Here is a 16790-nt window from a genome sequence, read left to right as displayed (position 1 = left end):
AGTGTATTGTTTTTACCTCCGTAGCCATCTTCTTTAATGTTTGTTCAAGATGATTCATGAAACTGAGACCGCTATCAATTGGTAGTCCTAAAAAGGTACATTCATTAATCTTTCTGATTAGTTTGTCATCTACTAAAAACTAAGCATTTTCAAGGTTCTGGGTATCCCTATCGAAGTCGTTTTTTAGTTTTCTATTAGGAAATTATTAGATAAATTAAATGCCTTTCAGAGTTCCAGAAGTAGAGTTTGGAAAATATTGTTTGAGTCAAAACTTTTACAAACTGATTCAATGAAAAATAACATAGCATGGGCTGTCGAAAAAATTTTTGGGTCACTTTTTTGTAGATAGAGCTGATTTCTGCTTTTTTAACGAAGTCTGGAAAATATTTTGTTTAATATATTTGTTAAGAATGCAAGTAAGATTGCGTACAGTTAATGTTTACTATCTTTCCTAGCCCAGGCGGGATCCCTACAAGTATCTAATGGCGTGTCGAAACTCAACTTCCTGACAACACCATGAACTTTTTTCTGTAACAAACTGAAAACTGAACTGCTGGAATGTTTGCCTCAGTTCTTTTCGAAGTTATATCGTTTTACATTCTTGTCCCTAAAAAAATTAGCAAGGTTAGAAAAAAGTATAATAAACACTCCGCTACTTCAAATTTGTTAGTTAGAAAGTCTTTTAACGAATTTGCAGTATTGAAATTATTATGATTCCCGCTAATTGAAATTTTGAAGTTCCAGGTTTTTCATCCAGTGTCCAGAGATTCAAAACAATGCTTTAATGTTCTGTATTTTTTTCCTTGTTTATTAGGTTTGATAAAGATTGCCGTTTCTTGATGTAAAAATCCCAATTGGAAGACGTTTTGTATTTCTGGTATGTTTTAAGTGCATTTTCTTTTCTTATTAATTCTGTTTTACAATTCTCGTCAAACCATTAATTTTTCAGCATGTTCTTGTGTTTGCAATTTCGAATACTTTTAGAAAATTTTTAGCTTGAGTTTCGAGTGCTTTGCTAGTAATTAATTTCAATATATTAAACGTTACGAGAACCCCTTTGCATTGATAAATGAAGTGCCACGGGGAAAAGGACAGGGTTTTTAACGAATTCATGCGCATTGTACTATTTCTTTTCGAAACAGTCTATAATTTTTGCGTTGCATTTTATCAACTTGATGTCAGTTACAACAAGAGATGCTATATGATCTGATTTGAATGTCGTATCAAAAGTATATTGCCTGTTTTCTTTTATACTTTCGGTCAAAATCTAATTAATGTGAGTCTGAATGTTCTCCAGGTCTTGTGGGTTCATTTACGTCAACAATTTGTAGACAGGTGTAATGATGTAAATTGTTTTTCTCACTTTTTCAACAATTTAGCTTAAAGTCATCCAGTACATGCAGAGTATTGCCTTGTCCAAAAGTGCAGTCTAAGTTTTATGACAGTTCGCCTACAGTTTTTTTAAAGTTATTTTGATTGTTTCTACGTTAAGTTAAACACCTTTTCCTTAGAATCTTTTTTAAAAAACAACATTCAACCTAAACTGACTCGAACAGTTTTTCGTCAAACATCCTTAAATCAGGTTTTTCTTTTGCGGCTTGTATCTTTGTAAAAATAAAGCGACAAGTTCACATTTTTATTTTTGTAAAAGTGGTCTTTTTGGAATAGTGCAAAAGTATAGTTTATTACGTTCCAAAACTTAGAGCAATCTTTTTCAGTTAACCAGGTTTCACTAAATCCACTAATTATGTTTTTCTCAATATTCTGGAGGAGATTTTTCGATGAATTTTTTTCCTAACAATACTTTGCCGTTTAACGTGGAAAATTTTAATGTTTAATGAAAATTTTTTTTTGTTATTGCTAGAATAGATTCATAAGAAATTGTCGTTCCTCGATTTGACTACACGTCACCGCATAGCAAAAAAATTGCACTAAATTCTGTCTGGGTCAATTAGGATTAATTCCAGGTAACCGTGACACTACATTCTTAAACAATTTAATTATGGCATTGCAGTTATGGTAATATATAAGATCATCAAGCATGTTGCTAAGAGAAGGAAGATCTTATCCAAAAAGTACGTTATTAGACATATAATTTTTTAAAAAAATGAAATAATTGATGAGTTTTTGAATTGATCTGCGTATGTTGTCGGTTGTCCGCTGGATGTTGCAGCTGATCCGCTTGATGTTGCAGTTCGGTTCTTAATTGGATATCGGATGATGACTTTTATGAAATTACCTGAAAAAACCTCACCTGAAAAATTCGGAACACTATCAGTTCTTAACATTTCACTCGGGGTTGTCGCGTTTTTCAAATATTATGTCAAATTCGTAACAGTTCTTCATAGATAATTTTTTTTTGTTCAGGTAGCAGGAGACTGTTTTTATTTTCATCAGACAGGATGGTAAAAGCGTCCAAACTTAGCAACATGCTCAAAAGTTTAAAGGCTAAATTAACATCAAAATTAACTGAAGGATCTCTAGAGTGATTGCTCTTGTTGTGTGCAAATACTTACAATGCCAATGTAAATTTTATAAACAAAATTGATGACACGAAGGAAGCCAAGGGATCTCCCATTGAAACACTGCAAAGAATCTTTGACGTCAAACCAGAAGTTAAATAACTACTAAAAATACAAAAAAAGGTGGCAAAAATAGCAACAACTGGCTAAAAAAACAGTTTTACTTCTACCCAAAAAGGAACCAGGATCTGGCTGAGAGAAATATAAGCAGGAATAACACAAAAATAACAAAATTCGCTTGAATAAGAATTACAAGAAGACTCGAAGAATTATTGGCCGCCCATCAATTATGCAAGATCTTATGAACTTCCTGAAATGACTGGACTACAGGTTTGCCATGCACAAGAGGTGCCTCAAGCCTATATGGGACCATGCGACGAAAACAGAAAACAAGTACAGGGTCTGATGAATTACTTTTTTGGATTTGGATAAAAAATGTACACTTTTTTCCCGAGCTGGTGTGGCATAATAGAGAAAAATTCACTTGAAAAGCTGCGTGCCTGCAATAATGAAGATTGCTCGCATTATTCCTGTTCCAAAAATGCGCAATCTAGAGGCCTTGGGTAACTACCGGGTGATATCAGTCACCATTGTTATATCTCTATTTATCGAGAAAGTCGTGCTCGAAAACATTATCTCTGACAATTACAAACTCTGGTTGCCAAAAAGTCAGCACGGGTTTTGAAAAAAACACGACCACAATTGCACTCCTGCATATATTACATCATATTGCTGATTGTTCGGATTTAGGCGTTTCCTATCCAGATTGGTCTTCAACGGCTTTGACCAAGTTATTGATAGAGATTAAAAGAAAGAAATGCCAATTAGTCTAATTTTAAATTTGAAAACGAAAATGTTTGTCTTTTATCTTTCGCAACTTCTCGCTATTTCTTTTTTCATTTTTGAAATTTTGAGGGACTGCTTTCCGACAAAAACGTGATTTTTCATTTTTTGGCAAATGTTGTTCGCTATAATTTTTCCCAAGAGACCCATTCGCTTGTCAGAATAAAACTTAGATACCAGCTTCCGACTGCGGTATTTGTTGCTCCTGTTCAATTTCGGTTTTCGTTGCCTAGTGTGCTATGCCCCCATTGTGATCAATTTTAAGTGTCGCTGTATTGGTCAATGACTCGCCAATTAAAAGCCATTGACGAACAACGGCAGTCGCTAACGTGCTGCCAGACCGGTTCATCAAGTTTCGGGTGCCTGTACATCCTCATGGTAATATGGCGGCAAGTCTGACCCACATAGGTCGATTCACATCTGCTTCAAAAATTTTTTAAATCACGTGAGATTTTAGATTATTATTGAAACTCAAGCGAACCAAGCAAAATTTCATTTTCCTAATGTTAAAATAATAGATAACCAAGATACTTTCTGTATTTTTTCAATTTAACGCTTAAATTGCCTCTGTCTTTCATAAAGAACTGCGGATTTCCTCGACAAGTTTTTCGCCAATTGTATACTTTTTTGGTATTTGAGGCTTTCTGTTTTCCTACCACGAGAGTTTTCAGGGCTTCGTTTACAATTTTTGGAGTCCAATTTACAGGGTTCTGGTTTTTCAACCATATATCCTGACTTGTTTTAAGGGTTTCGTCAAACCTTTTCCAATTGCTCGTGGAACGAAAAAGCATATTTACAGTGCCTAGCACTATAATTTTCTTGTTTCAATTAGGCAAAACTACAAAAGTTAAGAATTGTAGAGGTGGCAAAATGCTTTTGGCACCATTTGCTTGAAGATTTAATTTCCACGAAAATGCATACACATAAATTCGTGTCAAGGAAAATCATTTTGCCGTTAACCTCTATATTCTCTACTGTAAACCGATGGTTTTTTTATAATGCTTTTGCTTGTTCGGGCAGGGCATCGATCGTTGATTTCGCTATACAAAGAATATTGTCATAATATTGCGCAAAAAACGTTTGCTCTAACTTAAGCTCTGTTTAGGGTAATTTGTTGCAGTGACTACAGAACCATAGATTACCCCATTGTTTTGTATTCTTCATTGATAATTATCTGGCACTTCGCATGAAAACAATTTCCGCATAGTTCATATTCAACTCCTTCACTCTCATGGGGATCTGTCTTCAAGACTGCTTCAGAAATACAATTCTTCTCTTCGAACGATCTAATTTATCTTCGTTCGATTTCGTCCAAATCCTTGCCAATATGTCCAAAGATGCGACCATTGCTAAACGGTCTACTTGGAAGTACCATTTATTGTTGCGGTTGCATGGATATTCATCAAATCCAAATTTAAGAAGTTGATCTTTCTATATCTGGAGCGTGGTCACTTGAATGGAGGCAAATTAGAGCTATTCCTATCGCTTCCGAAACAGGCATATTCGTGTGAAAACGTTTTATGTCTAACGAAACTATTGGTTCGTTGTCATCAAGCACAATCAGCTCAAGTTCCTTACGTGCATCATGTGTGGATGTTTCCCTGTTTGATCGGGGTATTTTTTTCAAAGTTGGCGGAAGAAACTTGTTCAAAATGTGGTAACTATTCCCAGGAATCGACAAAACCGGTCTGAGTGGCGTATCTATTTTGTGCACTTTTGATAAACCATACAGAAAAGCAGGTTGTGCTCCTCTTGTTCGGAGTCTGTAGTACATTCTTTCACTTATCAACTCCTGTTTCATCATTTCTAGCGGGGTGCTCTTTTATTTCTTTTTCAAAGTTTTTAGTCCTATCCTTTAAAGTTAGCTTTCCTTCTTCCTTACGCAAAAACTATTCCCTTTTTGCCGCTGAAAGTTTGTTCTCCTTTAGGTGTTTATCTAACTTAAATAGTTAAACAGGCCAAGGTCTGTAGGTGTGTCACTGATTTTTTGGCACAACATTTGGTTGCACACTCGATTTCGCAGTTTTTCACCGGAAGTTCTGTTTTCGCGTAGTGATTGGAGAATCTTATCAACATTCGCCAGAAAAGGAATCTCTTTGAACTGTCCTTGACTGGATAATTTGGGCCTTAAGAGAGTTGATAAAAACGGGCAATTCCATTCCAACGAGTGTTCTATTTTCAAAGTTGTTTTCCACGAAGCGGTCTATCTTTTCTCTGAGAAAGTTTTTCCAGCTTCGAAATCATTTTCAATTTTCGGTCTGCCATAATGGATTGATGTTTTGTGCTTATATTGAAAGCAATTGGTAACAACGATAAAAGATCGATGTTTTCGACTAGTTTTACGTCGCTATTTTCGACCCTCCGCTTAGCCTTTTCAGCGTTTTCAGAACCCAGCAGTCGCTTATCGCAAAATCCTGCAAATAATGATTCCCATAGTCATTCGGTAGATAATCAATTGCGTTACCACGTTCCTGAAATAAAGATAAATTTACACGGGAGGCGATGAAATTAAACAAGAGTCACAGAAATTAAATAAAGGGATCCTCAGGGCTTTGTTTTGTGAGTAGATTGGTTCAATATTGCGACGGCTGACTTGAAAGTAGAGCAAATTGAAAGCACCCAAATGAATAAATTTGCAGACGGTGCGATCTTTTATATTACCGTTCGAAATGGCTTCGATAATCACGGAAAAGTCTTCGAAAGAATTAAACTTAAGTCTGGACATATATCGACTTTCGGTCTGGCACGTCAACCTGGGTTTGATGGAGTGAATTGCAAAGTGTACTGAATGAGGCTAAAACCAAAATAATAATTCAGTTTGACAGCAAGTTCACTTTTGTCTTTAGTCCTAGTGAAGTAGACAGAATTAAGATTTTGGGCGTAATTATGGACAAGAAGATGAACTTCCAGGAGCAAATGGAAGGAGCTCTTGAGACAATCTCTTCCAACGTTTATTTGATAAAAGGAATGAAACATATTGGCATGATGAAAATTGACTGGTCCTATGTTTAAAACTCACACGTGAAAAGTCAAAAGGAATATGTTGTGGCTATTTTGGCAGACAAAAACACTGGAAGTCTTCAGAAAATTGACAAAGCTTAAAATGAAGCTGTTAGAATGGGTATCATTGACGATTTCGAAAGGATTGTAAATGTAACTTGGCGAACGGATAAAGAGCTTTTGAAAAAGCCTCTGAATTATGACATATTCTTTTTGAGTTAACGAAAGACTATACAGTCCATCCTACTCGGCAGAAAAATTGCAACAGCGGCTGCGGCACCGAAAGCTAAAATTTGAAACAACTGAAAATCTTCGCCTACCGAATTTTAAGAAAAAATAAGACATAAATTTATTTCCTGTTGTGTATTTCCTGTTGCGAACGGATAAAGAGGTTTCGAAAAAGCCTCTGAATTATGAAATATTCTTTTTGAGTTAACGAAAGACTACAGTCCATCCTACTCGGCAGAAAAATTGCAACAGCGGCTGCGGCACCGAAGGCTAAAATTTGAAACAACTGTGAAAATCTTCGCCTACCGAATTTTAAGAAAAAATAAGACACAAATTTATTTCCTGTTGCGTTTGTATTTCGAACTAATTTAATTCTTCTTCTTCTTCTACTACTTATTAAAATATTCGTATTTTCAGTTCTAACGCCATTTTGATTACAGTAACGCGTTTTCAAGTTTTCTGGTGTTTCCAAACTTATTTTCTTTTAGATCAAAATAGTTTAGTAGACGAAATATGGACAAAGGTTGCAGATATTGCATCATAAGTTGATTCCGGAAGGTCATTGCCGTGAAAAAGTAGCCACCTGTGCGCAATATATTATACCTTTAATGAATTAAACGTGATACTTGTTGGAACACAAAGAACAATTTGGACTAAATAGTTAGGCAGAAGATGAAAATGCAATTAGAATGTTCATTTGAGCGGTTCGCTGGGATGGAAGGATTGGTGTTCAATGATTGAATGATAGCTTTACGTTGCTCCGTACCAAATATTGATTTTATAACCGTGATAATTTAACCCAGTCAATAGTGATATGTCAAGCTTGTCAATATTTCCCGAAGCCCGAGCTTTGTTTTTATCAAATGTCTATTGCATTATCATGACACCTATCAACTTTGTGTCAGCCATAAAAGAGAGAACAAATTTGGGTCTGAAATATATCTTTGGCCTTGAGATGCACAGTTTCTAATTGTTTTTTGTTTTAAAATTGAAAAATTTTAGTGAGCGCTTTCAATGTTCAAAAAATTGTCGGCTCCTTTTTGTCCAAAAATATACTAGGTTTCTCAAGCTGCACCGTTGAACGAAATCTGTTATGGGTGATTGATGAATAATTCTTCATCTCCACCAGCATCAGGATGCGTCAATAAGCTGATTTTGCAAAAAAAGTTTTTTATTTGGTCCTTGTTGGTGGAACTCTTCACCAACAAGCTCTTGTACAGTGTATCAGGCTGATTTCTTGGTGGCCTTAGTTTTGGCATTGTCAATTGTAAACAAAATTCGTTGTCTATCAATAACGGTGGTTTTTTCCGCCACTTCTTCACCAAGAACTGGCTGAAATTTTTCCGTTGAAGAAGCTCTGATCGCAAGCGTTCTTTCTTATTGTCGAATTTTTGGCTGCTTCGCTCCTTTCAACTGCATTTCATTGAAACTCAGCCTCCTCTTGTTTTAATGAGCCAATAATTTTCTCATATTCCACTGGGTATACTCCCGGTAATATCGGACAAAATTTTCCACATCTCTGGCATATAGTAAACATACTCACCAATCTATGAATTCTTGGTGCCTGCGTTAATGAAAAAAGATAACCAATTTTGCTTTCATATTTTTTTCAAAAATTGCATTTTTTTCCGATCTTGAACTTAAGATGTTCTCTCTTTTCCTCTCTTCTTTTTTTCTTGGGACGTTCTTTTGTTTGGTCTTGAACTCAACCGATTGTTAAATTTTTTGGTCTTGAATTTAACTTTATTGCTTTTGGTTTTTAACTGAAGACATTTCCACTTTATTCTTTCTATTATTTTTTGCCTTTAACAGAACATTTTTTGCTCTTCATTTAGACATTTTTCCAAATTTTGGTTTTGAACTTTGGACTGTTTTTTTTGCGGCTATGCATTCAAACGTATTCTAGTTTTTTCCCTCTAAATGTTTGCTCTTGATCAAAAATAGTTTTGACATTTCCAGACATACTTGTTGGTCTTGAACTTAAGACGTTTGTTTTTTTTATATATCAATTTCGAGACAATTTCAATTCTTCAATTAAAAATTCAATTACTGGACTCTTTGAGTTGAACCATTTTTTTGATTGCATTTTTTTCTGGTCTTGAACTTAAGATGTTTTCTCTTTTCCTCTCTTCTCTTTTTCTTGGGACGTTCTTTTGTTTGGTCTTCAACTCAACCAATTGTTAAATTTTTTGGTCTTGAATTCAACTTTATTGCTTTTGGTTTTGAACTCAAGACAATTCCACTTTTTTCTTTCTTTTATTTTTTTGTCTTTAACAGAACACTTTTTGCTCTTCAATAAGACATTTTTCCAAATTCTGGTTTTGAACTTTGGACTGTTTTTGGCGGCTACGCATTCAAAAGTATTCTTGTTTTTTCCCTCTAAATGTTTGCTTTTGATCAAAATTAATATTGACATTACCAGACATATTTGTTGGTCTTGGACTTCAGACGTTTCTTTTTTTGATATCAATTTCGAGACCATTTCAATTCTTCAATTAAATCTTCAATTACTGAAATTTTTGTGTTGAACAATTTTTTTGATCTCGGGAATCGCTAACTAATTTGAGTATTTGAGTAATTAATTGTTTCTACATACGTGTTACTGCTCTGTTGAAAAGATTAGGAAACAGTTTTTGCCAAGAATTTCCAATGAAGACTAATGCCTAATAGTTGAAAACTTTAGAAAAACTTTGCATAATCAGAAATATTAAGTAGATTATTAAGACTGACAGAGCAATATATTTAGTTTTTACCCAATAGTAAAAGCTTTCGGTCTGTAGGTTACACTAAATTAACAATTCGATCACAAAGAAAACGTTTTTGTTGGAACTGGTCGTTCCTGTATGAAAAATTTTCATGACTGTGTTTCGCATCTGAATTTCAGAATGTTTCTCAACTGAGAATTTTTCCACTGTGATTTTTTCTGAGCAGATTGGATACTTTAAAGTTCGTGGTTGAAAAAAAGAGACTACAATGCAGTTTTCGATCAGAACTTTTCACATCGATACTCGACGGCAGTTAGCGCATTTTTTAATATTCGTCAGTTTCTCTATTTTGTAGGAAACTTCCGTGCTCTAATTTAATGACATTTGGATACAACCAGTTACATGTAATGATTTTACAAAAGGAGTTGTCCAAATATCAGTTAGAAAAAAAACTCTTAACCTGTATTAAGCCAGGAAAACCCTCTGTGCAAAAAGGGAGCTTATTAACAATTATGAACGCACAAAACGGATGCTGCTCTTTCAACATGAGTTCCTGGTTTGAAAAGTGTTACTGAACGGCTCACAACGATGTTGTTTATTTCAAACATTGTTTGAATTTCAAATCGTTGAACCTAACATTGAAGCTTTCAGAGATTCACCACAAAACGTTTGCTCTCTTTGACTAGGGCAAAGCCAAAATTGTCAATGACGCTTGACAAAATGCATTTCTATGGTAAACTTAAAATTGCATAAAAAATTTCTGGAGCTGCATTTATTTTTAGCAGTTTCACCCAAATTGTTACAACGTAATTTTTTGCACTGATCGCCAAACTTCCTGTGAAAATTTTTCCTGGAGGTGAACCGTACTCATCAGGTCCATCAAACAAAACGTTTTCAAGTTTACACTTTTCATGAAGCTTTGGCTATTCTCCCCGACATACTTTGTATCATTTGCTACATAATTTTTTTTTTCAAAAAAACCAAGTAAGCAAGTTTTTCGTTTTGACAAAAAGATATATTGATTTCAATAATTTCTTGAATTTTCTTCGACAAAAAACATGCGCTTTTTGGGGCAGACACGTTGTATACTGCCAAAAACATGCACAGTTTTAATTTTTATCTCTGGCTGGTCCGCAGTATATAATAAACTACTGTCTTCCATTTTTTTGGTATTCGATATCTGTTATCAAAGTTTAAACTTTGCTCCAGATAATATTTTTGTTTTTTAAACATTGTTGTTAAAATCGTTTCCGTATAACTTAGAGCACACAGAAGAGAAAGCAAAAACGGCTAGTATTTCCGAATACAAACGTAGTGATATTCCATAAGACAACGCGTCGAATCCAATATTTCTTTCTTAATTTTCATGCAACAAAACTATTATGTGTTTCATCACTCCTAAAGTACTCTTCACTTCGTTCAGTAAATTAAATTCCGGCCATCTTAGGTACTTACTTTCTTCGACTAGTATAGCTCTGAGCCATTTTTCTTGCCTTCGCTTTAATTTTTTCGTTTTTTTTTAGAAACGTCGGTTTTTCTAAAACGCTTTTTGGTGAATATTCTGTGCTTTTGGAAATTGTAATTGTGCTACTTTTTTTCATTTTTCTCTCCAAGCTTCCAAGAGGTGTCAATTAGTTCCTAATCAAACTTGTTTGCTCTACCTTGCACTTGAGGAGATCTCTGCTCTGATTCTATATTAGCTTCCTTCTCAAAAAATATCATTCGTATCATTTGGTGGATTGAAAGCGTTCTCATTTAACGGCTTCTCATATGGTATAAAAAAAATTAATTATCTGTGAATGAATCTATCTCAATTATATCTTTGATATTTTTGTTGCTATTGATATTTGTGTCGTATTCTTCTCCTTTTTTATTTCGCCTTAAGCTCAGACGTAGGTGAATTTTTTTTTATAACACTCAACATGAAACTTAAAAATTTTCTTCAACTTTTATTTTTCACCTTGAATGTCAAAAGGTTTACAATTACGAGAATGGTGTATGGGACCTAAAAAAATGAAATAGAATTTCGTCTCTCTCCATTTCATACTGTGGGATTGAAGACACTAACTCTTATTCACCTATTTTATAGCTCGGTCAAAACCCTCTTCAATCATCATATGTGTTTTGGCGTTACTTTTCTATATCCATCAAATTTCTCATCAACCGATGCGTCTCTTGTAGTTTTTGTTTCCTTGTGAAAACACAGTCCTTTTGACGTTTCATATATTGTAGTCCGTGGTGTGCCATAAGAGCAGTCTAGAGGCAGTGACAGTGGAAACCCATGACAACATGCGCTGCCATAGCCTTCTGTCCAATTTCTTAAGTCTTTTCTCATAAACAGCCATCATATTTTTTTACGAGCCCTATGTATTTTTTCCTATCCCAATAGTATTTTTGGGTATTTTTGATATCAAATCCCTTCTATCAGGCCAAGGTGGTTCAACTGAACCCAGTTTCTCCGTGATTCTAACTGGCCTTCTAAATAATTGTTCCCTGTTTTGGCACTGTCATACCCCGTTGTTTTTTTCATGGGAGGATTTTCCTCAAAACCTGGACTCTAATATCACATACTTTACATGGTGGTGAATCCGTTGGTTAACGTGAAAAGCTTTGATCTTAGATAATTTCAGTCGTAGTTTCAAGTAGAAACAGTTTGTACTCTAACAAAGCCGTCATTAAGCAAATCATCATTTCTGCCGTCATCTCGCATTTTGGTTTTCCAGGCAAATTTGTGACAAACATAGTTAAAAAATTGATATCAATCATTATTATACCACCTGTTGATGCAATATAAACGTGTAAAATCAATGCCAAATCAGCTTAACAGAGTTTATTTTATAACAGAAATGTTTTAAAAAATGGAAATCAAAACTCGTGCTCAACATTTAAAAAAGATTTTCAAGTTTTTAAGACCCACATTGTGAATCACATCACAGTTTGGGTTTCAAAAAATTTGGTTAACAGATCTCAGAGCTTGAATTCAGGCTATATTGTGATTTTTTTGAATATAGCAACAATGCCTGTAGATTAACTATAAGTTTTGGATGTTGAATTTATTTAAGATCACATCACAGTTAATTTAACAATTTAGCTCTGTAGAATCAACGCTAAAACGTCAAAGGTGGAACCGTTTAGGCTAGACTCAAACATACGTAACATCTACAATGTAAAACTCCAGACTTTTGTACTACTTTTTCTTAGAAACGACTTCAATATAGGCATGATTTCCGCAGAAGAACACCAAAATTCTGTAATATTTATAAAACGCCATTATTGTAAGATCTGCGCTTAGGAACAGTATATAAGTGTCAAAATGAGGTTAATAACTGAAACAGTTCAGCAAAATCTACGCTATGAGACATCAACTTTTAACTAACTCAAAGACTGAATCAAAAGACTGTTTTTAGAAGCTATGCAATCAAAACTATAATTTTTTTCTCTCTAATTAATATCTCTTGATCAAGATTTTTATTGACATTTTAAGACATTATTGTTGGTGTTAAACTCATTTTTTGATGTTGAACTCTCTTTTTGATCTAAAACTCCAATTCCAATATTTCCAATTCCTATACTATTTTTTGAACACTGGACTCTTTGTCCTTAACCGTCTTCTCAACCGTCTTCTAATTAATTTGAGTAATTGTTCTTACATACGTGTTCATGCTCTGTTGAAAAGATTACAAAACAGTTTTTGCCAAGAAATTCCAATGAAGACTAATGCTTAATAGAAGAAAACTTTAGGAAAAATTTGCATAAACAGAAATATCAAGTAGACTATTAAGACTGACAAACAATATTCTTAGCTTTTAACCAAGTGTAAGAGCTTTCGGTCTTTAGGTTACACTCAATTGGTATGATTACAAGGAAAGCTTTTTGGTTGGTTTTGGTTTTGTCAGTTTGAAAAATTTTCATAACTTAAATGTTGCAACAAATTTTTTGAGCAAATTGTTTTTTTAAAGTCAGTCGTTGAAAAAATCTACAATGCAGGCTTTGGTCAGTTGCTGCAGTTTATGATATCCCTAAGTGTTTTTCGATAATATAGAAAAATTTTGTCCGAATCTTGGTTACAACGGGTTACTTTTAGGGATTGTACAATTACATTCTGAAAGTTTTGAGAGATGTCCAATCATCTGATAGAAGAAAAATTCTTACACTGTATGCAGCCAGGAACCAGTTTTGCGCAAAAAGGGAGCTTAGTAAATTTTGCTACAGTTGTTTCACGTTCATAAACGTATAAAACGGATGCTGCTCTTTCAACTTGAGTTACTGGCTGGAAAAGCATTACTGAACGGTTCACAGCGGTGTTGTATATTTCGAACATTTTTTGAGTTTCAGTTAGTTCTTTCAGTTAGTTTTAATTAGAATCTGAAATTGATGCTTTCAAAAATTTACGCCAAAATTTTTGCTCTCATTTATTAAGGCGATGTCAAAGTTGTCAATGACGCTTGAAAAAATCATTTCCATGGTAACCTTAAAATTAACAGGATCCGTTTTTGACCGTTTATAGATTAAAAAACACCCGGCGTCTTATTACAATATCTAGTTGTCAACATTGCTTTAGTTTTTCTTCCAAAATTTTATTCGTTTTTCATTTTTGTTCAGGTGCAAAACTTTTCCGCTGAAAAAGTTTTTTCCTTTTGCTTCCAACACTTTTTGCGCGATCATCTTTTTTAAAGCGTTTAATGTTTTGTCATTTGAGCTGGCCTCAAATTTCCAAAATAAACACACTATATTATCTCCGCAGTTTTTGGTTCTGATTAAATCAGTTTTTGAAAAACCTAAAAGATTTTGAAGCTGTATTTTTTATCAGCAGTTTTCTCCCAAATTGTTCCAACGCAAAATTTTTGCACTGATTGCCAAACTTCCTGTGAATTTTTCCTGAAGATGAAACGTTCTCTTCAGGTCCAGCATAAAATCGTTTTCAAGTTTTTTTTCATGAAGCTCTGGCTATGCTCCTCGAAAAATTTTGTCTCACCTGCTACTTTAGTTTTTTCTCAAAAAACCAAGTAGGCAAACTTTTTGTTTTGACAAAAAGTATAATGATTTCAATAATATCTTGAGTCTTCTTTGACAAAAAGACTTGACCTTTTTAGCGCAGACACGTTATAAACCGCCAAAAACATGCACAGTTTTCTTTAAATCTCTGTCTGATCCTCAGTATATAATAAACTACTATCTTCCATTGTTTTTGACACTCGAAATTTGTTATCAAAGTTTAAACTTTGCTCCAGACAAAAATTTTGTTTATGAAACATTGTTGTTAAAATCGTATCCGTATTAATTAGAGCAAACCGATGAGGCAGCAAAAACGGCTAGTATTGCCAAATACAATCTTAGTGATATTCCATAAGACAACGTGCCGAATCCAATATTTCCATCTGGTTTTTCATGAAAATAAATTATCACGTGTTTCATTATTCCTAAAGTAATTTTCACTTCGCGTAGTAAATTATTTTTCTTATCATCCCAGGTACTTATTTTATTCGGCTAGTAGAACTCGTAGTCATTTTTGTTGCCTTTGCATTAATTTTTTCGTTTTTCTCAGAAACGTTTGCTTTTCTTAAATGCTTCTTGCTGACTTTTCTCTAATTTTGGACAATGTATTTCTGCTGCTTTCTTTTCAATTTGTTACTTCAGGCCTCGAAGAGGCCTCATTTCGTTCCTCATCAAACTTGTTTGCTCTTCCTTGCACTTGAGGAGATCCCTGCTCTGATTCCAGATTAGCTTCTTTCTCAAAAATGTCATTTGCACCATTTGGTGGATTGTTAGCGTTCTCATTTAATGGCTTCTTCTACGGCATAAAAAAATTGTCACTATCTTTGAATGAATCTATCTCAGTTAAATCTTTGATATTTTTGTCGCTATTGATATTTGTGTCATATTTTTCTCGTTTTTTTTGTTTCGCCTTAGGCTCAGGCGTAGGTAAATTTTTCTTAAACTTTTAATAACTTTCTTAAACTTTTATTTTCCACTTTGACTTTCAAAAGGTTTACAATTTCGAGAATGGTGTATGAGAATGAAAAAATGAAAAAATATTTCGTCTCTTCCTTTCATACTGTCGGGCTGAAGACACTAACATTTATTCACCTATTTTATAGCTCGGTCCACACCTTCTTCAATCATCATAAGTCTTCTGGCGTTACTTTTGTACATCCATAAATTCTCTCATCAACCGATACGTCTCTTGTAGTTTTTGTTTCATTGTGAAAACACAGTCCTTTGACGTTTCAAATATTGTAGTCCGTGGTGTGTCATAAAAGCAGTCTATAGGCAGTGACAGGGGAAACCCATGACCACATGCGCTGTCATAGCCTTCTGTCTGTCCAATTTCTAAAGTGTTTTCTCATAAACAGCCATCATAATTTTTCACAAGCCCTATTTATTTTTTCCTGTCCCAATATGACCTGGACAAAAGAATCTAGCGACATTTAACTACATTGGACACTCTCTCCCATGGTACTAATTTTTGAGAAACAGTTTCAAATTTAAGTTCTGTTTCGTGTTTTTGAAACCAATTCCCTTCTATCAGGCAAAGGTTTTTCAACTGAACCCAGTTTTTCCGTGATTCTAACTGACTTTCGAAATGATTGTTCCCTGTTTTGATACTGTCATATCCCGTAGCTTTTTTCAAGGGAGGTTTTCCTCAAGAACTGAACTCTAATATAACGTACTTTACATTGTGGTGAATGCGTTAGTTAACGTGAAAACCGTCGATCTTGGATAATGTCAGTCCTAATTTCAAGTAGAGACAATTTTGACTTCAACAAAGCCGTCACAAAGCAATTCATCAATTCTGCCGTCTTCTCGCATTTTCGTTTTCCAGGCAAACTTGTGACAAACACAAGTAAATAAATTTGATATCAATTAGTAATAATCAGCCTTTTGATGCAATATATCCACAGAGCGATGCATAATACGTAAAATCATTGTCAAGTCAGGTTAACTGCAGTCCAATAGAGTAAATTTCGTAACAGAAATGTTTAAAAAAATTGAAACGAAAACTTTTGCCCATCAATTTTTTTAAAAAGATTTTCAAGTTTTTGAGACCCCAAAGCAAATCACCTCACAGTTTGGCTTTCAAAAACTTTGGTTAACAGATCTCTGAGCTTGAATTCAGGCTATGTTCTGATTTTTTTTAGTATAGGTTCAATGCTTTTCATTACGGTTAATTATAAGATTTGTTTGTTGAAATTAATTATCATCACATCACGGTTAAATTAACAACTAAACTATGTAGGATCAACGCTAGTGGAACCGTTTAGGCTAGACTCAAACATACGTAACATCTACAATGGAAAACTCCAAACTTTTGTACTACTTTTTCTTAGAAACGGCTTCAGTATAGACATGATTTCCGCAGAAGAACACCAAAATTCTGTAATATTTATAAAACGCCATTATTGTAAGATCTGCGCTTAGGAACAGTAATTAAATGTCAAATTGAGGTCCATAACTGAAACATTTCAGCAAAATCTACCCTATGAAACACCAA

Source organism: Convolutriloba macropyga, chromosome 12 (assembly GCF_964194025.1).
Source record: "Convolutriloba macropyga chromosome 12, txConMacr16.3, whole genome shotgun sequence".
Classification (NCBI taxonomy): domain Eukaryota; kingdom Metazoa; phylum Xenacoelomorpha; order Acoela; family Convolutidae; genus Convolutriloba; species Convolutriloba macropyga.
The sequence above is the reverse complement of the archived record's forward strand: the minus strand, read 5'-3'. Positions refer to the sequence as shown.